At 43.4% G+C, this 22,805-nt stretch overlaps 1 protein-coding gene across 4 annotated transcripts in view; it reads right to left on the bottom strand.

Moving 5' to 3' along the window:
* The window catches only part of LOC138513817 (N-acyl-aromatic-L-amino acid amidohydrolase (carboxylate-forming)-like), a 233,148-nt gene that overhangs the window by 56,838 nt on the left and 153,505 nt on the right, over nucleotides 1-22,805 (bottom strand). The window contains exon 2 of one of the 4 annotated variants that reach the window (XM_069628921.1): nucleotides 20,982-21,013. The exons of 2 other annotated variants lie outside the window; for them this stretch is intronic. The gene's annotated coding sequence lies outside the window, so the exon portion shown is untranslated. Of the gene's footprint in view, nucleotides 1-4,411; nucleotides 4,565-20,981; nucleotides 21,014-22,805 lie in introns of those variants that run through there. One more of the 4 variants, XM_069628919.1, reaches the window with a different exon arrangement.

Below are 22,805 nucleotides of genomic sequence, written 5' to 3'. Positions count from 1 at the left end.
GTGCACACAGTGTTTACCCCATTTGTGATTCTGTGCTTGCAAACTTAGAGGGCCTGATTGACAGAAGCATTTTATGATGACTCAATCCCATAGGAAAACGCTCTCTGAATCAGGCCATAGTGTTTAGTGTTACACCATAATCACCGATGTTTCAAGACTTCACTGTTGCACTTTCCCCCTTAACTGTAACACCCCGACCCCATTTAGCACTGTGCCCCACCCTGTTCAGCAGTGCGCCCCACCCTGTTCAGCAGTGTGCCATGCTGTTCAGCAATGCGCCCCACCCTGTTCAGCAGTGCGTCCCACCCTGTTCAGCAGTGTGCCATGCTGTTCAGCAATGCGCCCCACCCTGTTCAGCAGTGCGTCCCACCCTGTTCAGCAGTGTGCCATGCTGTTCAGCAATGCGCCCCACCCTGTTCAGCAGTGCGCCCCACCCTGTTCAGCAGTGCGCCCACCCTGTTCAGCAGTGCGCCACGCTGTTGAAATTGAGGATTCTTTGGCCAAAGATATCATCAACATGCTATGGATGGCAGACTCCTGGCAAAGTACTCAAACTTATTGTATTGGCCAAAATCCCGCCTAGTTATCTTTTCATCCTTTAACAAGCCCTCTTTGATGGAAGTGGTGCCTGATCCCCTTTGAGCTCATTCCAAGCTGGAAATCAAGGTTGTCGCATTACCCCATCACCCACATTTTGTGTATCCAGGTTTTTAACCCTATCAGGCATGGGTCTTCCACTTTTGGCTCTTCAGATGATTTGAACTACAATACCCATAGGTCCAAGCCAACATTGCCAATAGTGAGGGATTGTGGGAATATCAGCCCAAAACATCCAGAGAGTCAAAGGTTGCAGACCACTATAGCACCGCAAGAAGAGCCAGGATCATATAACAACACTTCCTGAATGGCTTTCCTTCTCGCTTAACACTAGAAGGCGCACATTTCTGCTTCAGAGATTTCGCTTTCAGTCGTTGACATGTCCCTAAACTGTCACTTGCTATCATTCAAGTGGGAAAGGCATGTATTTCACTGTTTTGACTGGTACCTTGATTTTTGGGTGAAATCTACTGATAAAAGTCTACTTCATGGAGTTCTCCTACAACTGGACATCAGAACCTAGACAACTGAGTCTGCCCAACTAAGGCCAATAAAGGAATAATTATTTCAAGATTGCTTGCTACCTTCTGCACGATCTTTGATCATTGACGACAATGACACAACTCCCATAGACAACTAGCATATCTGGTCATACAGGTGGCGAGTGAATGGGGGGCTTCTTGAATCTGAAATGGGAGGGGTCATTGCTGAATGCATTCATGGCTGATGAGGAGCGCTGGGAATATCAACCACTTATGTTAATAGGAAGGGCAGCCATATTCAAGATGATAGCAGTATCTTACAGGTCATAACATATAGGATCTCTAGATAAGACCTTTCCAGAATAGAGAGGGGAATCTGTAAACTCTTATGGCAACACAAGATCCCAAGATTAGTCATGGACACTCTTCTTCATATGGAAGAGGTGCTTCTTCATAGACCTTTTTGGGAGGGGCATGGGACTACCCAATGCCTATAACTCCTACTGTGCCTATCATTTGGCCATAACCAAAACCTGTTTTTTTTCCTCTCTCTTCTCCTCCTTCTCCTCATTTCTCTTTCCAACCTCCTCATTAGTGACCTCTTCTATCTTTTCTCCAATCCCCTCCGGAATGTGCTTCTCTAGCCGACCCCACCCCCATGAACCTCCACCAAGTTTACCTTCTTCCTCTCTCCATCTCATGATCGGACAATCAATGTTCACATAAGTGACTTATTGCAACAGCAAAAAGCTTCAGTATACTATAGCAGTCCTGGACCTAGCAAGCTATTACATACCCGTTGGCGAAATGGCACCTTGTGTCATTTGCTCGACTGTGGACAGACCTTGATATTATAAAAGAGGCCTTGTGGCCCTTTTTTAGTTCCTAATGCATGAACGCAGAATAGGCAGACTCATAGTAAGGAGGTGCCATTCCCTTATTTTCATGAGTGGCATACCTAAATAAACCGACCATGACGACGAATGAGAAATCTTCCAACTTGAATTGGAGGTAGGTCCGTGTGAGGTAGAGAGACTGTAACAATGAGTTGGGTATGGAGTCCAGGTTGTCCCAGACCTGCTCTAAATCCATATCTGTGAAGTGCCGAGAGTGCCCTGGTGCTGGAGTTTTGATATGAAAACCCAGGGGATCCATTCCAGTTCTAGTTCAATTATGTACTGGAATCTATCCTCCCCTAGCCCGGACCCCTGGATATGAGGGTTCAGGGGGTCTTGTGGCAGCTCTAAGATAAGGCACATGATGCAGTGCTGAGATCAAAGCTCAAGGACCAAAAGAAAGAAAAGAGGGAGCTGGACATAACAAGAAAGTGAGTGAAAGAGATAGACAGAAAGAGAAAATGATTTTTGCAAGGCAGCTGATGAAGGCTACAGTAGTAGTGGCATGGGACTGGGTGTACAGGTAGACGGACAGCTGGATGCACAGGAGAGTAGTGGTAGAAGGATGGGCAGGCTCTCAAACACAAACCATGACATGCATGGAGGGTGGCAGGGAAACAAACTGACAAGCAGGCAGACAGGCAGGGGGCAGACAGGGACATGTATACAGAAAGCTCACACACACACACACACACACACACAGACAGGGAGATGGACAGATGGGCAGACATAAAGAGACACAGAGTGACTGATATGCACACAGACAGACTTGGAGGCGGACATATAGACAGTCTTGCAGACAGGATGACACACAGGGAGACAGACGGAAGAGATGGACATCCCTGGAGATAGACAAACAGTGTGACTGATATGCAGACAGACAGACCGTCTTGCAGACAGGGAGGCAGATGGGGACAGATATACAATCAGCCACACACAGGGAGACAGACTGGGATATGAGGAGATGGGCAGATATGGAAAGAGACCAAGTGACGGATATGCAGACAGACGACATAGAGATGGGCAGATAGACAGTCCAGCAAATAGGGAGACATATGGGGACATATATACAATCAGAGACACGCTGGGAGATGAAGGGATAAGCAGACATGGAGAGAAACAGACAGAGGTGAACAGACAGACAGACCGAAATGGAGGTGGACAGATGGACAGTCCAGCAGACAAGGAGGCAGATGGGGACAGATATACAGTCAGCCACACACAGGGAGACAGACTGTGAGATGAGTAGATGGGTAGACATGGAAAGAGACGGACACAGTGGCTGGTACACAGACAGACATGGAGGCAGGCAGGTAGACATGGAGAGTGTTGGGGGTACATCTACCACTAACTCCAGGGCAGTGGGAAGGCGAGAGATTGAAGAATATGTTTATTGATACTACTAACAAATAGGTTGTAAAGCTTTAAATAAGCATTGAGAAAAAGAAGGAAGCATTGATAATGGCATGCCATCCTGGCTACCCTACCCCACCAAGGGATCCCTGACTCACAGCAGGCACTCACAGCATTCTATGCTACGTGCATCCATTTGCATTGACATACTCTGAAAGCAGCAGGACACACACAGCTTGGAGTGTTTGGAAGGCAGTATTTAGTTCTCTCCGTCACCTCAGGCATCTACCATGTGAAAGACAACAGCCGGAAAACCGGTACCTTCCCCACCCATCAGCCCAACCTAAACATGCATGGCTAGTTAACTAGACACAGAAAGAAACAGACAATAGGTAATGGCACAACAGAAACAAGAGAAGGGTAAATGCAGGGAACACAGAAAACGAACAGAAGTGTAGCGAGCCAAGCGAGGGAGCCTGTTAGGAAGGCAGAAACAGGGAGATAGAAAGACATAGAAAAAATAAAAAGCCAGAGGAAGACAGTTATAAAGGCAGAGAGGCTGAGCGACTAGAAAAGAGAAAAATACAGTTCAACAATACAGGCAGAGACAGGTAGAGACATAGTGGAGGAAAGAGGAGGAGATACAGAAATAGACAGGGACACAGAATTAGAGAGTTTAAGAAATAGAGATAGAAACGCACAGAGTTAAGTGCCAGGAGAGAGTAAAATGGGTAACAGGTGCAAGAAAAATTGAACTACAAATACAAATCTGAATTAACAAAAAGATAGAGAAAATCTTGAACAGAGATAGAAAGCCGTATGCAACGACAGATAACGATAGAACGAAAGAGAGAGGGAGGAGCTGTAAAGTACAGACATACAAAAGGGAGAGAAAGACAAAAACTGGTTAAAAAATATCAAGGCAGAGGGACATAGCCAATGACAGCAGGAGATGCAACGAAAGACAGGAGAAGTACATAGTCAGTGATACAGAAGGATAGCATGCCACACATAGACCGAGAGCTGCAGAGAAGGTGGATGAGGAGATAGAATACAGGCTTGAGTAGGGAATCTGCTACTCACCGATCAGAAGCCCGGGGTTCCTAAGGTAGGGCGCCCTCAATGTTCACATCAGAGCAGAGCCATGAAAGGGCAGCCTGGGCACATTTATATCAAGCAAGAGCGTGTGGAATATGGGAAGTGAAAGCAGAAGGAGGAAGAACGCTGAACAGGAACAGTAAGGAGAAGCCCACTTCCACCAAGAAATGTGCAGAGTCTTGAGACTGTGAGACCTAAATAGAAAACAGGGGTGGGTAGAATATCTACTCAGAAAACCACAATGCCTAAAAAGAAAAGAATGACAGATAGAGCCTCTGCCTGCTCACAAGGTCATCAACGCAACCGAGAAGAGAGGGATGTAGAGATGGTCCATGCTTTCGAAAGACCACAGGGGCAAGACAGTACAGAGGGATGGATAAAGCGTCTGGCTCCTCAGGAGACTGTTAACAACACCACAGTGAAGAGGGAGATGTGACATTCTCACACAAGACCATGAGTACATCATAGAACAGTAGAATGAGTAGAACCTTTGTCTACTCACAAGACCACTCAACATGGAAGAGGGGTATAAGGAGATGGTCCATCCTCTCGAAAGACCACAGGGCCAAGACAGTACAGAGGGAGGGATAAAGGGTCTGGCTTCTCATGAGACGGTTAACGACACCATAGAAAAAGGCAATATACATAGAACATCATGGAATTCTGGTAAAATAACATGGCAAGAAGTGTTCATATTTGTAAGGATTTTTAGGGGATATAGCCAACATCCTAGCCTCCTCCCCCCATAAAATGTCTAATGCTGACTATTTATAATAAGTGTATCCTTTTATGACAGTGCCAGAAATGCTTTCAGAGGGCACACATCTTAATGAAAGTTGTTTCCAAGTGGGATGCCAAGTAGCCCAAGATCCTATTTAAATGACAATGGAACCCACCCACCCTGGTTTCCCACCCCTTCTTTGGACATGCTTCGATGACTTGCATGGACCCATTGCCATGTCTTCCGTGACCCCCCGTGACACGTCTTGTGTAGACACGCAGCCACATCATGCCACCTGCAAAGGGTGGCACTGCCAGAGGCGTTATGACACTAACTGGGAGAAGATGGCAGGGATACTGAATAAGCGGTGGAAGAGGAGGGTCTTCAGCCCCTTGGAAGTGAAGAAAAGCATCACTCGATGTAGGATCCAGCGGGGCTAAGCACCCTACCACGCCTAACAGGTCTGTTGCAAGTCCAAGTTCATCTTTAGGCCCAACATGTGTGGTCACCCTAACAAGACCCATCCCACCACAAGGTGGGGGAAAATTCTACCTACCGCAATGGCGAATTTTCAGTGCTTTAACAAATCAAATAGTAACAAAAAGAGGAAAAAAGAAGTGATCAGCAAATCTTATTCTGACAAGAATCCTCTCCCAATTCACAGTGTGGTGAACAAGTAGATTTCCATTTTCATTTGTATCCCTTTTCCAATTATCCTGGGCCGCACTGGAAATAATATTTATTGTGTTTTAGCCTGAGGCCTGCCACGCTGAAAATAAAAATAAACGAAAGCTATAATGGCTACTACCATGGTCTAGAAAAAGTGGGCTCATTACAAGTATGGCGGTGCAGGAAAAATTGGCGGTAACGGAATCACCGCCACTTTTCCTGCACTGCGATGCTACAAGTATGTCCCTGGAGTGGGAATTTACCTCCAGCATTATGCTGGAGGTAAATCCTCCCACTGTCCTTAAGAAAATCGACCCGTAGAGTTCAATAAACTTAGAAAAAAATCGGGATTTACTCCGTCATCGCCACTTGTAATCTGGCCGTAATCCCGCCGGACCAAGTGGCGGTAACAGTAATTTAGTTGGACGGTATTCTCACGGATTTACTGCTGGAATACCACCCAACTCGTAATGCGTGTTATTTATATTTCTGGGGTGGGGACTTGTGAATCCCACAGCAAGTTCTTGTGGTGGGATTTGGGAGTAACATTGAGACCTGCAAATGTTTGCGGATCACCCACAGTTATTTCAGAGTGGTACATTTCAGTGAAACCAAAATACCAAAAAATACTGTTTTTTTATTGTTATTTGGGGGGTCCCCGCCCAATCCCCCATTTTTCTATTCTTCTAATGCCAAGCAAACACACCCGGACCCATTTTTAACCCTTGCCCCACTACCCTCTATATATTAATTTAATATTTTCTGTATTTTTCGGTATTTTGGTTGAACTGAAACATACCACACTGAATTTTCCATAGGTACATTGACTGGATACCCAATTTATGGGGGCTTGGATCAGATTTGAGGAGGTTTGGCTGAGACTACTGTTAAATCGTAAAAAGCTACACATGCAGTTTGTTTAGGATGCGTTGTTGCCTTGACAATTTGTACTTTTGTATATCACACCACAGACTGAAATGTCTCTTGGCAATATTGCCATTGGTGTTATTATTGCTTAATGAATAAGATGATTTCAATAAATTCTCAAAAAGTTGAGTTATCCCTGCAAGGCTCTAAACCTATGATATACACTGGGCACTCAACCCACTGAGTTATTTTCTGGGATTCTAACTTGTATTTGTATTTATTTTATTTGTATAGCGCGCCTGGCCCGAGGGCATCTGGGCGCATGTCTTGGTTACAGTTACAAAGTCATACAGCATAATACAGTTCCATAGTAAAATTACATATGAGCATGAGACACCTATATACACATTAATACTGATACATAGTAAAATTACATATGAGCATGAGAGACCTATATACACATTAATACTGATAAATAATAAAATTACATATGAGCATGAGACACCGATATACACATTAAGAACACAGATTATACAAGCCGAGGAACCAGGTAGCAGGTTTGCATGAGTGGTTCATAAGTTATACCAGCAGTGGGTCACAGATGAGGAGTTTAATGGTTTTGTGTGATTAACCAGAGTTTGGCTTTTTCTTTAAATGAAGAGGGGGAGGGTTCAGTCCTGCTAGAGATCAGCAGTGAGTTCCAGAGTTTAGACGCAAGAACTGGGAAGCTCACCCCACCTGCTTTCTGCAGTTTGTATCTAGGTATGGACAAGCAGTGAGCTTGGGCTGATCTCAGTGGACGGGTGGACATGTGTTGTGAAAAGTGGTTGGCCAGGTAGAAGGGGGCCTGATTGGTCACACATTTGTGTGTAAGGGCAAGAGTTTTCAAAGATATTCTTTGTGTTACTGAGAGCCAGTGTATACTTCTCCTAGTGTCGGAGATGTGTGTAGATCTGGAAATGTTAAGGGCAGCCTGATGGCGTTATTTTGAATAACCTGAAGTTTGTTCAGGTTACATTGGTTTGTCCCTAGATAGAGAGCGTTGCAGTAATCAAGTTTTGACATAACCACAGTCCTGGCAAGTGTAATGCAGTCAGAGGTGCTTAGGAAGGGGCTACACGCTGTGATGAGTTTACAAGTATAAGCAGAGGCAGAGATTACAGCATTGGTTTGTCTATTGAGTGATAGTGTGGAGTCAAGGTAGATTTCTAAAGTTTTGGTGTCATTGGAGACCTTGATGGAATTGCCGTCAAAATTAAAGGCTTTAAATGATGGATCAAGTCTGTTCAATCGATATTGGGAGCCTAAAATGAGGAGCTCTGTCTTGTCATCATTAAGACAGAGCTCATGTTGGGCCATCCAGGCCTGGATGACTTGATAAACATCATTGAGGGCTTTATTGTCCACAATATGGTCCCCAGTGATGGGGATGAGTATCTGGGTGTCATCAGCATGATTAGTGTAGGTGACACCCAGATAGTCAAGTATGTCGAAAAGAGGTTTTGTAAACACATTGTAGAGTGTCGGCGAGATGCATGAGCCTTGTGGCACCCAACAAAGAACAGGTGACGGTACAGCTGAAGCAGCAGGGGAGAAGACCCCCATGGACCTGTTATCCAGGAAGGATCTGATCCATTTGGTGGCTTTCTCTGAGAAGTGGGCAGCTGTTTTAAGGTGGCGGAAAGGATTTGTTGGTTGACCAAATCGAATGCTGCCGATACGTCAAGGAGTAATAACAGGGCCATTTTACCATTGTCTTTTAGATCCTCAATTTGTTTTTTGAGGTCAATCAAGGCTGTTTCCGTCCCTGTCACGCCCCTGTGGAGACCATGGTCACTGTAGCATAGATGGTCTCTTAGACGGATTGCGGCCATCTTTACTCCCAAGATGGCCGCCGCTACGGATGGTGTGGGTCTAGACTTACACCAAGGCCGTGCGGTGGAAGGACCACCCCCCTGCTCCAGAGCCGGTTCATCTGTTCCTGCGGACAACGCGCGGATGCGTTGCTACTCTTCCACAACAGCGCTTCGTGAGTTCGATACTAGGATCTATTGTATACGTGTTTGTTTGTCATTCCTTCTGTGTAATTCTACCCTTTCATTCACCTGTTTCAGACTTGACTCCTTCTCCCAACTCTTGCACGACAGCGGAGACTCGAGTGTACTCTCTCAGCCACACTCGTTACGAGCTGAACCTCACTGATCGGTTCGCTAGTGAGAATTTCTCCCTGGCGTGCGGTACGTGAGAATTGATAGTCAGTCCCTAGTATATCGGGGGTTAGAAGAAGAACCAGAATTGACACCTGATATTATTTCACCTATTCAGAAGCAGGGATATGTGGGGTCCGATCCGCAGCATTGAGATTTGAGAATCATTCTATTCCTGGGACGTCCTCGAGGTTACACCTATCCGCGTCTCATCGGAAGACCTACAATATAGCCCGATAAGTCGTATCCCCCTTCCAATCAGGTACTCCTCGTCTTCTCTACCCATATTCTGCCTTCTACTTACCCTTCTTAAACTTACCACTTTCCTCTGTCTTTATCCAGACGGCTCCCCTCCAGCGGATAGTCCGGGTACCAAAGACCTCTCCAGACAGACGACATCTATCCAGTGGCCGTCGACACAGGGTTTTCTTCCCCAGAGGGTTTCCCTGGGGTCCTTCCCCTCCTTAATCCTTGTATTGAAGGCGGAGGAAGGGTCTCAGGGAGGCACTCATTCTCTACCCATGTCGGAACCATTTCTGAAGAAGGAAGCATAGGAGGGAGAACGACTGGTGTTTCTCTAAGGTAACCTTTCGGTGTATTCAAATTCCTCGTAATTTGTCTAATTATTACAGTCCCATGCTTAGGTCGGAAGCCTGATTGTCTCAGACTGAGGAGTTTGTTAGATTCCAGATAATTCTGTATTTGCAGGTAGGCTGTGCGGTCCTGGATTTTAAGCAGGAAAGGGACCGTAGTAATGGGCCTGTAGTTGTTTGGTATGCTAGGGTCTAATGTATTTTTTTTTAGAAGAGCGATGACCCAGGCTTCCTTGAGGTTATCAGGTACAATGCCCAAGTGAAACGAGGAGTTAATGAGGGCAGTGATGAAAGGGGCAAGTTCAGTGCAGACTCCTTAATGATGGGCGCTGGGCAAGTGTCGCCCTGACAGTTAGAAGGTTTGAGTTTGCTGATGATATTTTCCACCTCTAGGATAGTGAGTGGTGAGAAGCTGAAGGATGTATGTGTGTGTGTGTGTGATGGGCGGGTTATTACTAATAGGGAATATTCTGTAATCAAAGTTTTAAAACGCAGCATGATGTAATGCAATACATTTACTCCCTCACTATTTGCTTAACTAGTCTACCACTTCAGAGCGATATTGGCACCCAGTATGGGTAAAGAGAAACGGGCATCTTAAAATACATCGTTCATGTCATACAGACATGAACAACCTGGCTGATTATATTTGCAGAACACGTACTTTGCGGATGAAGGTTACAGGCCATTCTGGGACCATTGGAGAACAGAGGGCCCCACATCCATGATCACTAAACCACAGCATTCCAGAGTCACTCTGGATACACCTGATGTGAGATCCGGGGCCTAAGAAGGCTGGGCCACTGTGGAGTCGAGCCTCCATAAAGACAGTGAACGCACCAGAAAGCATTAGTACCAGCTAGCCCTCTAGCGAAAACTCATGCCCTTCCTACTAGGCACATGACTCAGTTCCACATTACCTAGTCCTATCTCAGCTGAATGGTTCACCAGTCTATTCACCACCACCCTAGCAACTATGGGAGCCTCCAACGGTATGACGTCCTTTCATCGCGGGATGACATTTTGCTGTTTTTTTGTTGTGATTTTCATAATGAAAAAACTTGTGGCATTTTTTAGAGGGGTTAGAAAAATATATATATGGGGTGTGGGTTTTCGGGAATACAAAGAAAAATTTGATGAGTTTTTTCTATATAATATCCGTGGGAAAAAAAACCTGTGAAATTTCATCATGCGATGAAATGACATGGAACTCCTCCAACAAGTAGCTTCACTGCTCATTAAAGGTCTCTGCAAATACGACCACATACCACCCACACTCATCGAACTTCAACGCCTACCCATAGCGGCACGGTCCCTTCAAAGCCAGCTCCATCTTATACAAACCTGTCAACAGACACTCTCACTTCTACCCGGCAACGTCACCATCTCTGGTAGTCAGCGAATCAAAAGAAGTCAGGAACTAGCTAGACTACAGCAACAGAAATGCACAACTGAAAGAAGTGGGACACAGGCATTCTCGATCTACGCCCCCATACTGTGTAAGCATACACCTGTCAACATCAGACTCAACGCCACACTCATTTAATTCCGAAAAGAAATCAAGGTCCTCCACTTCAAGAAGCATCTTCTTCACACCCCGCAAGGTACCTCCCACCTAACCCACACTGCCCAGTATCCCTCCTGTTGACCACCCTCTACAATACACCTCTCTTTGCAGCACTGAAAATGTTAACTATTCCCTGCTACCATAATGGTGTGCCAGTAATAAATGTTATATTGTAAGGCCTGCCCCCACTTAAAATTATGAAATGTACGCCTTTAGCCCATACTGATGTATAGTGCTCCATTGCTTCCCGGAGCTAGTTTCACATCTAGTAAATACCCCAAATAAAATAATTATATAAAATAGGGTGAGGAGGGTTGAACTGAGAGATTAAGGAGAGAGAAAAAAAGGGAAAAAGAGAAAGAAAAGGTTGAAAAAGATAAGGGTGTGAGAAAACCAAGGAAAAGGAGAAGAGATGAGAATAAAGGAAGAGAGAGAGAACATGTTTGAAGACTAGAGAGTGGAAGAGATAAAAAGGAGAGTAAGACGCGGCAAGGAAGAGGCAAGGGAATATGGAATCGTGCAGAAGAGTGTAAAAAAGAAGAAAGAAAGAAACAGGGATCGAAATTGAGATGGAAATAAAAAAGAGGAGGGAGATAAAGGGGAATGGTCAGGAAGGGAGGAGAGGAAAATAAAGAGATTGGAAGGAGAGAAGCAGAGAGAGAGAAAGAGATCGAAAGAAGGCAAGGAGGAGATATAAGGAAGGAACGGCAGTACGTGAGGGGGATAAAGACAATGACAATGAAAACACAGAAGGAAAGAGAGAGATGGAGGAGAAAGGGACATACCAAAAAGAAAAGAGAAGAAAAAGGGAAGAGAGAAAAAATGAGAAGACAGTAGTGAAAAGCAAAAAGGGCGCAAGATGTAGAGGTTCCAAGAACCATGAGAGAAAGAGCAAGAAGACTTGATTGAGAGGGGGAAGAAGCAAATAAAGAGAGGAGAGAGTCAGAAAAGAGGTTGCAGAAATGGAGCAAAAGAAAGGTGGCGATGAAAAGAGTTTAAAGGAAGCAACTGAAGTCAGTAAGATGAATAAGGAAAGATGCAATGAAATAACGCTGAAATGACCAAGTCCTGATTAACAGCACGTCCACGAAATCTCTGCAAAAGGCGCTCAGTATGCTTTGAAGCATTATTGAGGGTGGGATTCTAAGGAAACGCCTGCTACCAGACCTGTGTGGCAGCATTTTATCGGTTGGAGAGGAATGTGCATTCATTTCATGAAGCACTAATCATCAGAGCTCTGCCCTCAGGGCTTGGCCATTCCTTTGGTGAAGCCGCCCTGTCATCAGCTGGAGACAGGTCATGTCTCAACACTCCCCTGGGCTCCTGGGGAGGCTCTGTAAAGGGGGAGAGATCTCAATGCACATGATAAAAGGGACACACCAGTAATGCGACAACATGAGCTTGCAGGCACGTGCTTACACACATATATATATATGCTGGACGATAACCATGCAATAAAGGCCAACTAAAAGGGAGAGATATTTTGGGAACCCTGAGACAAAAAATGAAGCCCTCAGAATACCTGGACGGGTGTGAACTGGATTGAGAGTAATGTTTGGGTCTTACAAGCCCTGGCCTATTTTTGAAGCTATCCTTTCATATAGTTATATATTACGCCATTGAGCTAGCAAATGGCAAATGTAAGGTTAAGTGGAATTGTCTATGGAATTTCAGAAAATGAAATTTCTTAATAACTTTTGAACCCTTCCATGAAACATTCTGAATAATTCACACAGTACATTTTTGGGGCATCCGTCCCTCTGTGGAAAATTTCTTTGTAGGATGACTTATATATATATGTCATCCTACAAAGAAATTTATATATATATATGACAGAAAAGGGTGTGAGGAGAGCCACACTGTTGGTTTTCCCCCCTCCCCCCAACTGGGGTTTTACACTTTGTAATTGGAGGGTGAGTTGTTTCCTGGCTACTTGAATGACTACAGCAACCAGAATTCCCTGAGGCCATCACTGGTAGTAACCATCAACACCTGAACAAACACCTGAACAGACTGCCTCCCTGATGATTGCAAGAGGCAAGAAAGCACGCCAGGAGGAGAACATCAACTGGACTGTGGAAAGGTACACCCAGCTGGGACTCAGAGTGCACCCCTCACACCCTTTTCTGTCAAATGTTCTTTGGGAGTCCCGGGCTCCAGAGGCGGCGGCACCAGGGTGACACATGCCCCTACTCAGGAGAGCCACACTGTTGGTTTTCCCTCCTCCCCCCAACTGGGGTTTTACACTTTGTAATTGGAGGGTGAGTTGTTTCCTGGCTACTTGAATGACTACAGCAACCAGAATTCCCGGAGGCCATCACTGGTAGTAACCATCAACACCTGAACAAACACCTGAACAGACTGCCTCCCTGATGATTGCAAGAGGCAAGAAAGCGCGCTAGGAGGAGAACATCAACTGGACTGTGGAAAGGTACACCTAGCTGGGACTCAGAGTGCGCCCCTCACACCCTTTTCTGTCAAATGTTCTTTGGGAGTCCCGGGCTCCAGAGGCGGCGGCACCGGGGTGACATATGCCCCTACTCAGGAGAGCCACACTGTTGGTTTTCCCCCCTCCCCCCAACTGGGGTTTTACACTTTGTAATTGGAGGGTGAGTTGTTTCCTGGCTACTTGAATGACTACAGCAACCAGAATTCCCTGAGGCCATCACTGGTAGTAACCATCAACACCTGAACAAACACCTGAACAGACTGCCCCCCTGATGATTGCAAGAGGCAAGAAAGCGCGCTAGGAGGAGAACATCAACTGTGGAAAAGGTACACCTAGCTGGGACTCAGAGTGCGCCCCTCACACCCTTTTCTGTCTCATATATATATATATATTCAATGAAAAAACTTTGTTAAAGGGACGCTATGGTTAAGTTGCGCTACTAAAAACCTATGAAATTCAGTAAAAAAACGTTGTTAAAAGGATGTTATGGTTACAAGTAAAATCGAAAACCCCCTGAAATTCGCCAGTTATGGTAAACTAAGCAACCATAACTCGCGCCACCACCATGCGCTCCTAAGACTAACACCTAGGACATCAAAGATGACATCACAAATATCATTGATGACATCACTGATGACATCACATGTGCATTTACTTTTCATACAAGGGGTTGTGAATATAATGTTGGCAAAAAAGTATCAGGGATTATCAGGAGATGCGTAATAAACTACACACTTCATCATACAATGTAGTATTCTAAAGAACATTCCATTGCTGTGTTCTTTCTAGTACAGGAACCTACTTATACAGAAATGTAGGTATTGGCGGCAGCATACACCATATAGGTGCAATATTTGTGATTTTCCAAAGTTATATAATAAAACTGTGAATGCTTCTGTATCAGACTTTTCCGTACTGTGACACATGTACTAAGTAGCTAATAATGCATCACTTACTACATATTTCGACTAATACACACAAAACATGGATACACTACAATGCATACACATATGGGGCTTATATATGGAGAATAAAGTAAGTAAACAAGAGGCAGTATCATTAGCAACTGTGTATAACCTACATGATTGCATTCACGCACAAAAATGAAAAAAGGATTGCTTGTTTCAGTCCTGCTTCTTCCCCTATAGATGTACATCATAAGATGCGATTAAATTCTTAGGAAAGTAGTGGAAGAACATGTCAGAATAGCAACATCTATAAATGTAATACCTTTTGAATGTTAAGTTTCTGACTGTCAGTAAATAAAAGCACTTGGCCTAGATATGTCAGTGAACAAAAATAAAGGGGTTAGACATGTGATGTCATCAGTGATGTCATCAATGATATTTGTGATGTCATATTTGATGTCCTGGGTGTTAGTCTTAGCAGTGCACGGTGGTGGTGCTAGTTATGGTTGCTTAGCTTACCATAACTGGCGAATTTCAGTTTTTTTTTTATTTTACTTGTAACCATAACATCCTTTTAACAACGTTTTTTTACTGAATTTCAAAGGTATTTTGTAGCACAACTTAACGATAACGTCCCTTTAACAAAGTTTTTTGATTGAATTTCATAGGTTTTTATTAGTGCAACTTAACCATAACGTTCCTGTAACAACGTTTTTTCACTGAATTTACATATATAGATAATGTAAATTTGATAAATGTTTACTAGGATGCCCTTAGTTAATATATATATAACATAGAACATACTGAACCCCCCACCTGCGCTAGTGCGTCTGATATGCGCGGACCATGCGTCTGTTTGTGGACGGACTCGGACAACATCAACACTATCCAAAAACTCAGGGGGTATCTTACATTGTTATATCATCCAAAAAAAACCACTAAACATGTTAAAAAAGCAGCACATAAATAAAGTACATTCAATAATAAATAAGAAGTGAAACTGTGTATGTAAGACACTAACAGTCAAATTACATAGCATATGCAACATAGTGGAATATACCAAAACACAATAAATATGCCTCCAACAGAATTACCTCACAGAAATTGGACAGCAAAAATCAACAGGACACCTACGCAGCAGTAACAGCAAAACTTAGCAAGAAACTAGCGAGTACACTACATTTATTGTATATATTTATAAACTTTACGTATTAGGTACACTAAAATGAATATTATTATTTTTTTACACAGAAATGTCCAGAACTTTGGAATGGCTGGAAGAAGATTTTCCTTGGGATGAAATGAGTGAAGACAGTGATACTAATGGTAGACACTACACTTCTCTATATAAGCCAATAAGTACCCATTACTTTATGTGTACTTAACACATTTCTTTTTTTTCTAACAGACCATACAGACATTAAAAATAATATACCAAGAGAGACATTAGAAAATCCTCTGCAGCGAATGGAGCTAAAAATGGATATGTTAATGAAAAATTTCATTCTCATAAAAAACTTTGTGGAGGACCATATAAAAGACAAAATTAAATATCACTGTCCCACATGTACCTGTTCCCCCTCTCCATGTCCTGGCCAAATATCCCCAAAACCTCCCCAGCAAGAAAAACGTTACAATGAGACTTCCATCCCTTCCTCCCGTCCCCTCCCCTCCCATCCATCATGTCCAAACCCCTAATTGCCCTGTTTGTTTCAGTTTCTGCTTCCCTCTCTCTTTCATAATTTTTATACTGTTATACAATAATAAAATATTAAGTGTGTTGTTATTATATTCCTCTGTGTCTTTTTGTTTTTTTAAAGGCAGTTAGGGTGTCCGCGGACAGCGCGGTTGTCTGGCTCAATTAACCAAAATGGGGTGTCCTAAGGACACCATACCTGTTCGTATTCTTGGCAATCAAAATGGAGGTGTCCTTAGGGCACACAAGAGGTCCGCCTGTCCGTAATTAACCAAAATGGGGGTGTCCTAAGGACACTATACCTGTTCAAATTGGCTGTTATCAAAATAGGGGTGTCCACAGAGCACTAAAGACGTCCGCATGTTCGTAACTATGCAAAATAAAGTGTCCTAAGAACATTTCCCCTGTTTGCATTGTCTGTAACCAGAATGAATATGTCCGTAGAACACATAGCCCGTCCACCTGTTCGCAAACTTCTGACGCACATTTGTTTTGTTCGGGGACACGAACACTGTCTGTAGAACACCCACGCGCATGCGTAGCACACCCTTACCCCTACGAACATCGTGCCTGTCCGCAACTGTCCGCCGCACGTGTGTCGCACTTTTAATTAGTTCGGGGACTGGAACACTGTCCGTAGAACACCTGCACGCATGCGTAGACCCAACCACATGCATTTGGTGTTCGATGGACAGCCGTCCCATTCGGCAACGTGTCCTTGACATCATCATGTGACCGTACCCGTGCTAAGCCTAACTAACACTGTCTGAGCCCCCGGACACCTAAAAAGTGTTTTTCTCACTAATCCAAGGTATTTTCCTGAGAAAGTTCACCGTTGCACATGTCCCACACTATGTCCCTGGCGATCTGCATATTTTCTGGAATTCTTTTAGCCCTTTCTTGGTGTTCAAAATGTTCGGGGACAGCGGGGATGTCCGTGGACCTCTAAATTCTTTGCGGTGCTGCCCTGTCACAACTATTGCACTTTTCACAGGGAGGAAGTGGTGGCTCCGAAAAGAGACTTTTTGTGGTGTTTTTTTGTATTTCGAAAACATCAAATGGTCAACACCTACTGCAAAATGGATTGCTGTAATTCCAAAAAAGGTTGCAATGCATTTTGTATATTTCGCAGAAAAACCTGATTGCCGGCATAAGTAAGATGTACTCCATCTCTGCGAAAAATGTGTGTACTATAAAACATAAAGTTTTCATTGTGAAAAAAGGACATACCAACATCTCTCAAAAAGGCACAGACAGCCTTGTTAACATTGTGCCTTGCTTTCTCCATTTGTGGACCAAATGAAGACGAACGCAGGCACATTTGTCTTTGTGCAATACGGGGGTAAAAAATTACTCTGGAGTTTGGATACATGTCCAGGACTTTCCCAAGTCCTTCTTTGATTGCAAATTGTAAACAGATTCCAGGCACATGTCCTAAACTGTTCCCTCCACAATGAATAATAATAATGTCTGGCTGACACTGTGTCACCAAAGTAGCACAAAGAGGTACCAAATCCAGCCACTTCATTCCACGCACTCCATGCCAGTGCACTTCCATATGAGGGAATCCAAGATGTACAGCCACTCTGCAGCAATCTGCATGCACCTCCAACCAATTTTTCTACGAATCTCCAAAAATCCAGACAATCTGCTTTCTGAAACACACAGCCTATGGCCATGCACCCAAGACTCTAGGCCCTGCCCACAACCACCACAGCATAACACACCCATAGAAACAAACACCTACCAAATAACCACAATCCAAAAACATAATACATCCACCTCAAAACTATCCACTTCAATTAACATTCTAAAAAATAATTACAACCAACGTACAAACTCTTCAATACATACCCTCTTCACCCAATGCTCTTCTAACGACCCAAAACCAACATCATACTAAAGTAAAATAGCCAGTAGTACACCCACACAATCCAACAAACAAACACACATTATCTCACTATCCTACAAACACTATTACACTACTACCAATCAGTACTCACATTTTTTAAAACATATCCCCTAAGCAGCCCACATACCACAAACAAAATGTTTGGTAGCATTGTAGAGTTATGCCGCGGTGGTTGTGGCCAGGGCCTAGAGTCTTGGGTTCATGGCCTATGGATGTTGGCCATGAACCCAAGACTCTAGGCCCTGGCTACAACCATCGCGGCATGACTCTAAAATAATTACAACCAACGTACAAACTCTTCAATACAGACCCTTTTCACCCAATGCTCTTCTAACGACCCAAAACCAACATCATACTAAGCTAAAATAACAAGTAGTATGCCCAGTGTCTAGTATGTCCGCGGACAACCGCGGTGACCGTGGACACCGCAAACACATCCCAGCCTTCTCCCACCTAAACAAATACAGCATTTGACCCATCTCTTAATCCCCCACCCTTTCCAAGCACTCAAACACACCAACACACTCCCCAAGATTGGATTTATGCTCACTTCCAGTACATGTCTGCGCATGCAATATGGCGGGTGCATCGAAACAATTTGACGCACCTCTCGCCTCATCCAAGCCAATCAGACAACACGTTGCATGTCCGCGGACATGACGCAAGCTGATTGTCTAATTGGTGTCCCCTCCGTGGAGCGAACAGGGAAGTGTCTCCGCGGAGCGGTCATAGATATCACAATTATTTTTGCCATACGTTTTGTTCGTTTAAAAAAAAAACTACTGGACGGATTTACACCAAATTAACAAAAGCACGCTTTCGGAACCAAGCCGCTGCTCCTTCCACAAATTTGGTGAAAATCTGTCCAGCTTTTTGGACTCTAGGCACGACAGAAATTGTTTCCCATTATGTTTTATGGGATCCCCCCTATAACTCTGCCCCCCCTGTACCAACCATCACCAAACTTTATAAACGAATTCAGAGTGGGCCATATACTTCTTTTGCAAGGTTTGGTGAGGATTCGTCCACGGGGAGCAAAGTTATAAGCCGCCCAAAAAGTGCTCTTTCTATGAGTTTAGCAACTTAACCATAACTACATGGCTGCTACCGCAGGCCATGTAATGTTTTTTCAAATGTTGTTTTAATTGGAATTTGAACAGCTGTACTCATAGAGAAATAATATTTATTTCAGTGCAAATATCTCAAAATTGTCTGCTTCAATTTTGAAAATCAAGCTAGCACTTTCTGAGATATTCAAAATTCAAGATTTATCTGTGTATCACAAATGCTTAAAATGAAAGTGCATCTTTTATACAAACTGTACACAAACGTGTAGGAGATGTATAGTTCATGCATGGACCTGAGAATAAGAACTCATAAGAATGAAAACTCATGAAAGTCAGTACTGACTTTGATGTGAGTTTTAGTATGAATATAAGATGTGCAGTAAATAAATTGAATACATGTACAAAATGTACATCCCCCATACGCCTCCTACACACATAAAAAACTCAAATCAAAGTTAGTCCTCACATTAAGTTGAGTTTTCATATTTGTAGTAAGAATATAGGACATGTGTATTTCATAGGACTTCACACCAAACCTATTAGCCATACACTGACATGTCAGACACTTACACACCAAACACTCATATGCCTTACACCACACACACTAAAGACACACACTCTTACAAGACACACTCTTACAGCACATGCACTTATGACACATGCTCTTATGTCGTGCTGTTATGACACACACATATGACACACACTTATGACACCCTCTTAGAACACACATTCCTATACATGCTTTTGTAAAACATGCTTTAACACCACGTGCTCTCACACCATGTGCTCTTATTCAATGTACTCCTTACAAAACTAGCTCATATTATACATGCTCTTACAACATATGCTCTTACAACATGCTCTTACAACACATACACTTATGACACACGCACATGCTGCACACTCGTAAGACACACTCGTACACCACATGTGCTTATGCCACCTGATCTGCTCTTACGGCAAATGCTTATGCCTCACGCTCTTATGCCACACCCACCGATGCCATGCACTTGTATGCCATGAGCTCATAAGCCATACTTTTTTACTCCACACACTTATGCCACATATTCGTTCACCATGTGCTCTTACTTCACACACACTTATACCATGCACTTTTATGCCACACAGTCTTACGTCATACACTCACACAAAAGACACTTACATGATATACACTGTCACGACATACACTGACACATCATACGCACATACCTCATACACCTAACACTCATATGCCAGACACTCATGCCACATGCTACAATACCAAACACTCATATGCTACTGATATACCATAAACACATATTCCATACACAATAGACTATATTTATGCTATACAGCAATACGACATACAGTGCTTTACCATACACTCATATAGCGTACACTCACATACCATACTCTAATTTGACATAAACATATGTCATATAGTATGTCATTCACTCATACACCATACACTCATACCCCATATGCTCACAACATACGCTCACACCCCACACACTCATACGTTATACAATCACATACTATAGGGCCATAAACCGTACACCTGACCCTAAAAGGCCACACACACATATGCCAGATGCTAACATACCAAACACTGATGTGCCACTCATACACCATACACTCATATGCTATACACAATGCAAACATAACATAAGCAAATACGACATAAACAAATATTTCATCCACTCACACGTGTTATGCCTACCTCGCACATGCCCTATGCAATCAGTCAGTAATTATAACTTTTGCACCATACACTCACACTTGCTACCCCCATATGCAATACATTCATATGACATACACATAGTGCATTCACTCATAGGCTAATACACGCATACTCCACTCACCAATACAACATACAATTATATGACATTTACTTATGTCTTATACTTATGTCTTACTTACTTACTTATACGCCATAATCCGCACCAAAAACACTGAAATATAATTGAAAAAAATACTTTTTAAAGAAAGAGTTACTCTAGCAAAACGTTAAGTCTACAAACAAAATGACAATGAAAATGTACAAACACTCACTCTATGTTTGTTTGTTAGTTTGTTTGTTTATTTATTTGTATAGCGCACCTGACCCAGAGGTATTTGGGTGCTTGTGAAGGTAATGGTTACATGGTACATAGTATACCACTACAAATGTAACCATGAAACTCAAAGTATAAACACTCAGTCTATACTACTAAAAATCCAACCTTAACACTCACTTCGACTATGCAAATGATGTAACATCCCAATATTTAAAGAGAAGGAGAATGTTAAGGTTGGAGTTTTAGTGGTATATATTGAGTGTTTGTACCTTAATGTTGTTATTTCTACTGCTTGTAGAGTTTAATTTGTGCTAGAGTAATCTTAGCTCTTTGATTCTTTGAGTGAGAAAGAGAGACAGGATTTGGCAGTGACAAAGTGAGAAAATTAGATGGGAGCTGTCTGCAGAGGCCGTTGGTAGAAGTGCAGAAGGAAGGCCAAGTTGTTCTGCCTTGTTATGCATTTTTATGCTTTTCTGTGACTTCTCATCTTTTCTTGAGCGATTTGTGCCTTGTTCTGCCATGCTATGATTTGCTATATGTAGCTTCAAGACTGTATAGATATAGGTATTGATATCCATACTCACACGGATAAAAATGTGAAGTCTACGAATACTGGCATGGACAACATAAAACTAGAAAAAGAACAAACACTCAAACCAAATCAACCATTTCTCTTACACAAAATCCATTATACATGAAAACTGAACTTCCACCACACAACTACTTCACAAGAATGACTTTAGCGACAGCATCTCTGTATAATATTTAATATTTAAACCTGGCATTGGGAACAGAGGGGTAGTGTAATTGCCAATGGTCTGAAAAAAGGCTAAAAAGTGATTAACCTCCCAGCCATCCGGTGCAAGGCCCCTCAAACAGAGGTATCCTATTTGCAGAGGGCCTCTAAGGGGAAATAAGCCCCGCCCACATAGGAACACTGAGAGGGAAGGAACTGGCCTGAAGAAAGCCCTTCAGAGAACAGAATTCTACCTGGCAAGGCAAATGTGAGGAAACAATTCTGCCTGCATAGGGCCCTTCAAGGGCTTGAATCCTTCCTACCTGCTTCCACATGGCCCACGAGAAGGATGCATCCGACCTGCACAGTGCATGAGGGGGATGAGTCCTGCATACATAAGACCTTTCAGAGAGATGAATCCTGTCGGCAAAAGGTCCTTCAGAGAGATTAATCCTGCCTGAAAAGGTCCCTCTGAGAAATTAATGCTGCCTGCTTATGGTCCTCCAGAGAGATGAATCCTGCCTGCATAAGGTACCGCAGAGAGATGAATCCTGCCTGCTTAAGGTCCCTCAGAGAGATGGATGCTGCCTGCATAAGGTCCTTCAGAGAGATGAATCCTACCTGCATAATGTCCTTCAGAGAGATGGATCCTGCCTGCATAAGGTTCCTCAAAGAGATGAATCCTGCCTGCATAAGGTTCTTCAGAGAGATGAATCCTGCCTGCTTAAGGTCCCTCAGAAGAATGGATCCTACCTGCAAAAGGTCCCTCAGAGAAATGAATCGTGCCTGTGCTGGGTCCCTCAGAGGGATGAATCATGCCTGCACAGGGACTCAAAGGGATGAAAGTGGCCTGTAAAAGGTCCCTCAGAGAGATTAATCCTGCTGCATAAGGTCCTTCAGAGGGATGGATCCTACCTGAAAAAGGTCCCTCAGAGAGATGAATCGTGCCTG

Source organism: Ambystoma mexicanum, chromosome 12, assembly GCF_040938575.1.
Source record: "Ambystoma mexicanum isolate Mex_15411 chromosome 12, UKY_AmexF1_1, whole genome shotgun sequence".
NCBI classification, from domain to species: Eukaryota; Metazoa; Chordata; class Amphibia; order Caudata; family Ambystomatidae; genus Ambystoma; species Ambystoma mexicanum.
The sequence above is the reverse complement of the archived record's forward strand: the minus strand, read 5'-3'. Positions and strand labels throughout refer to the sequence as shown.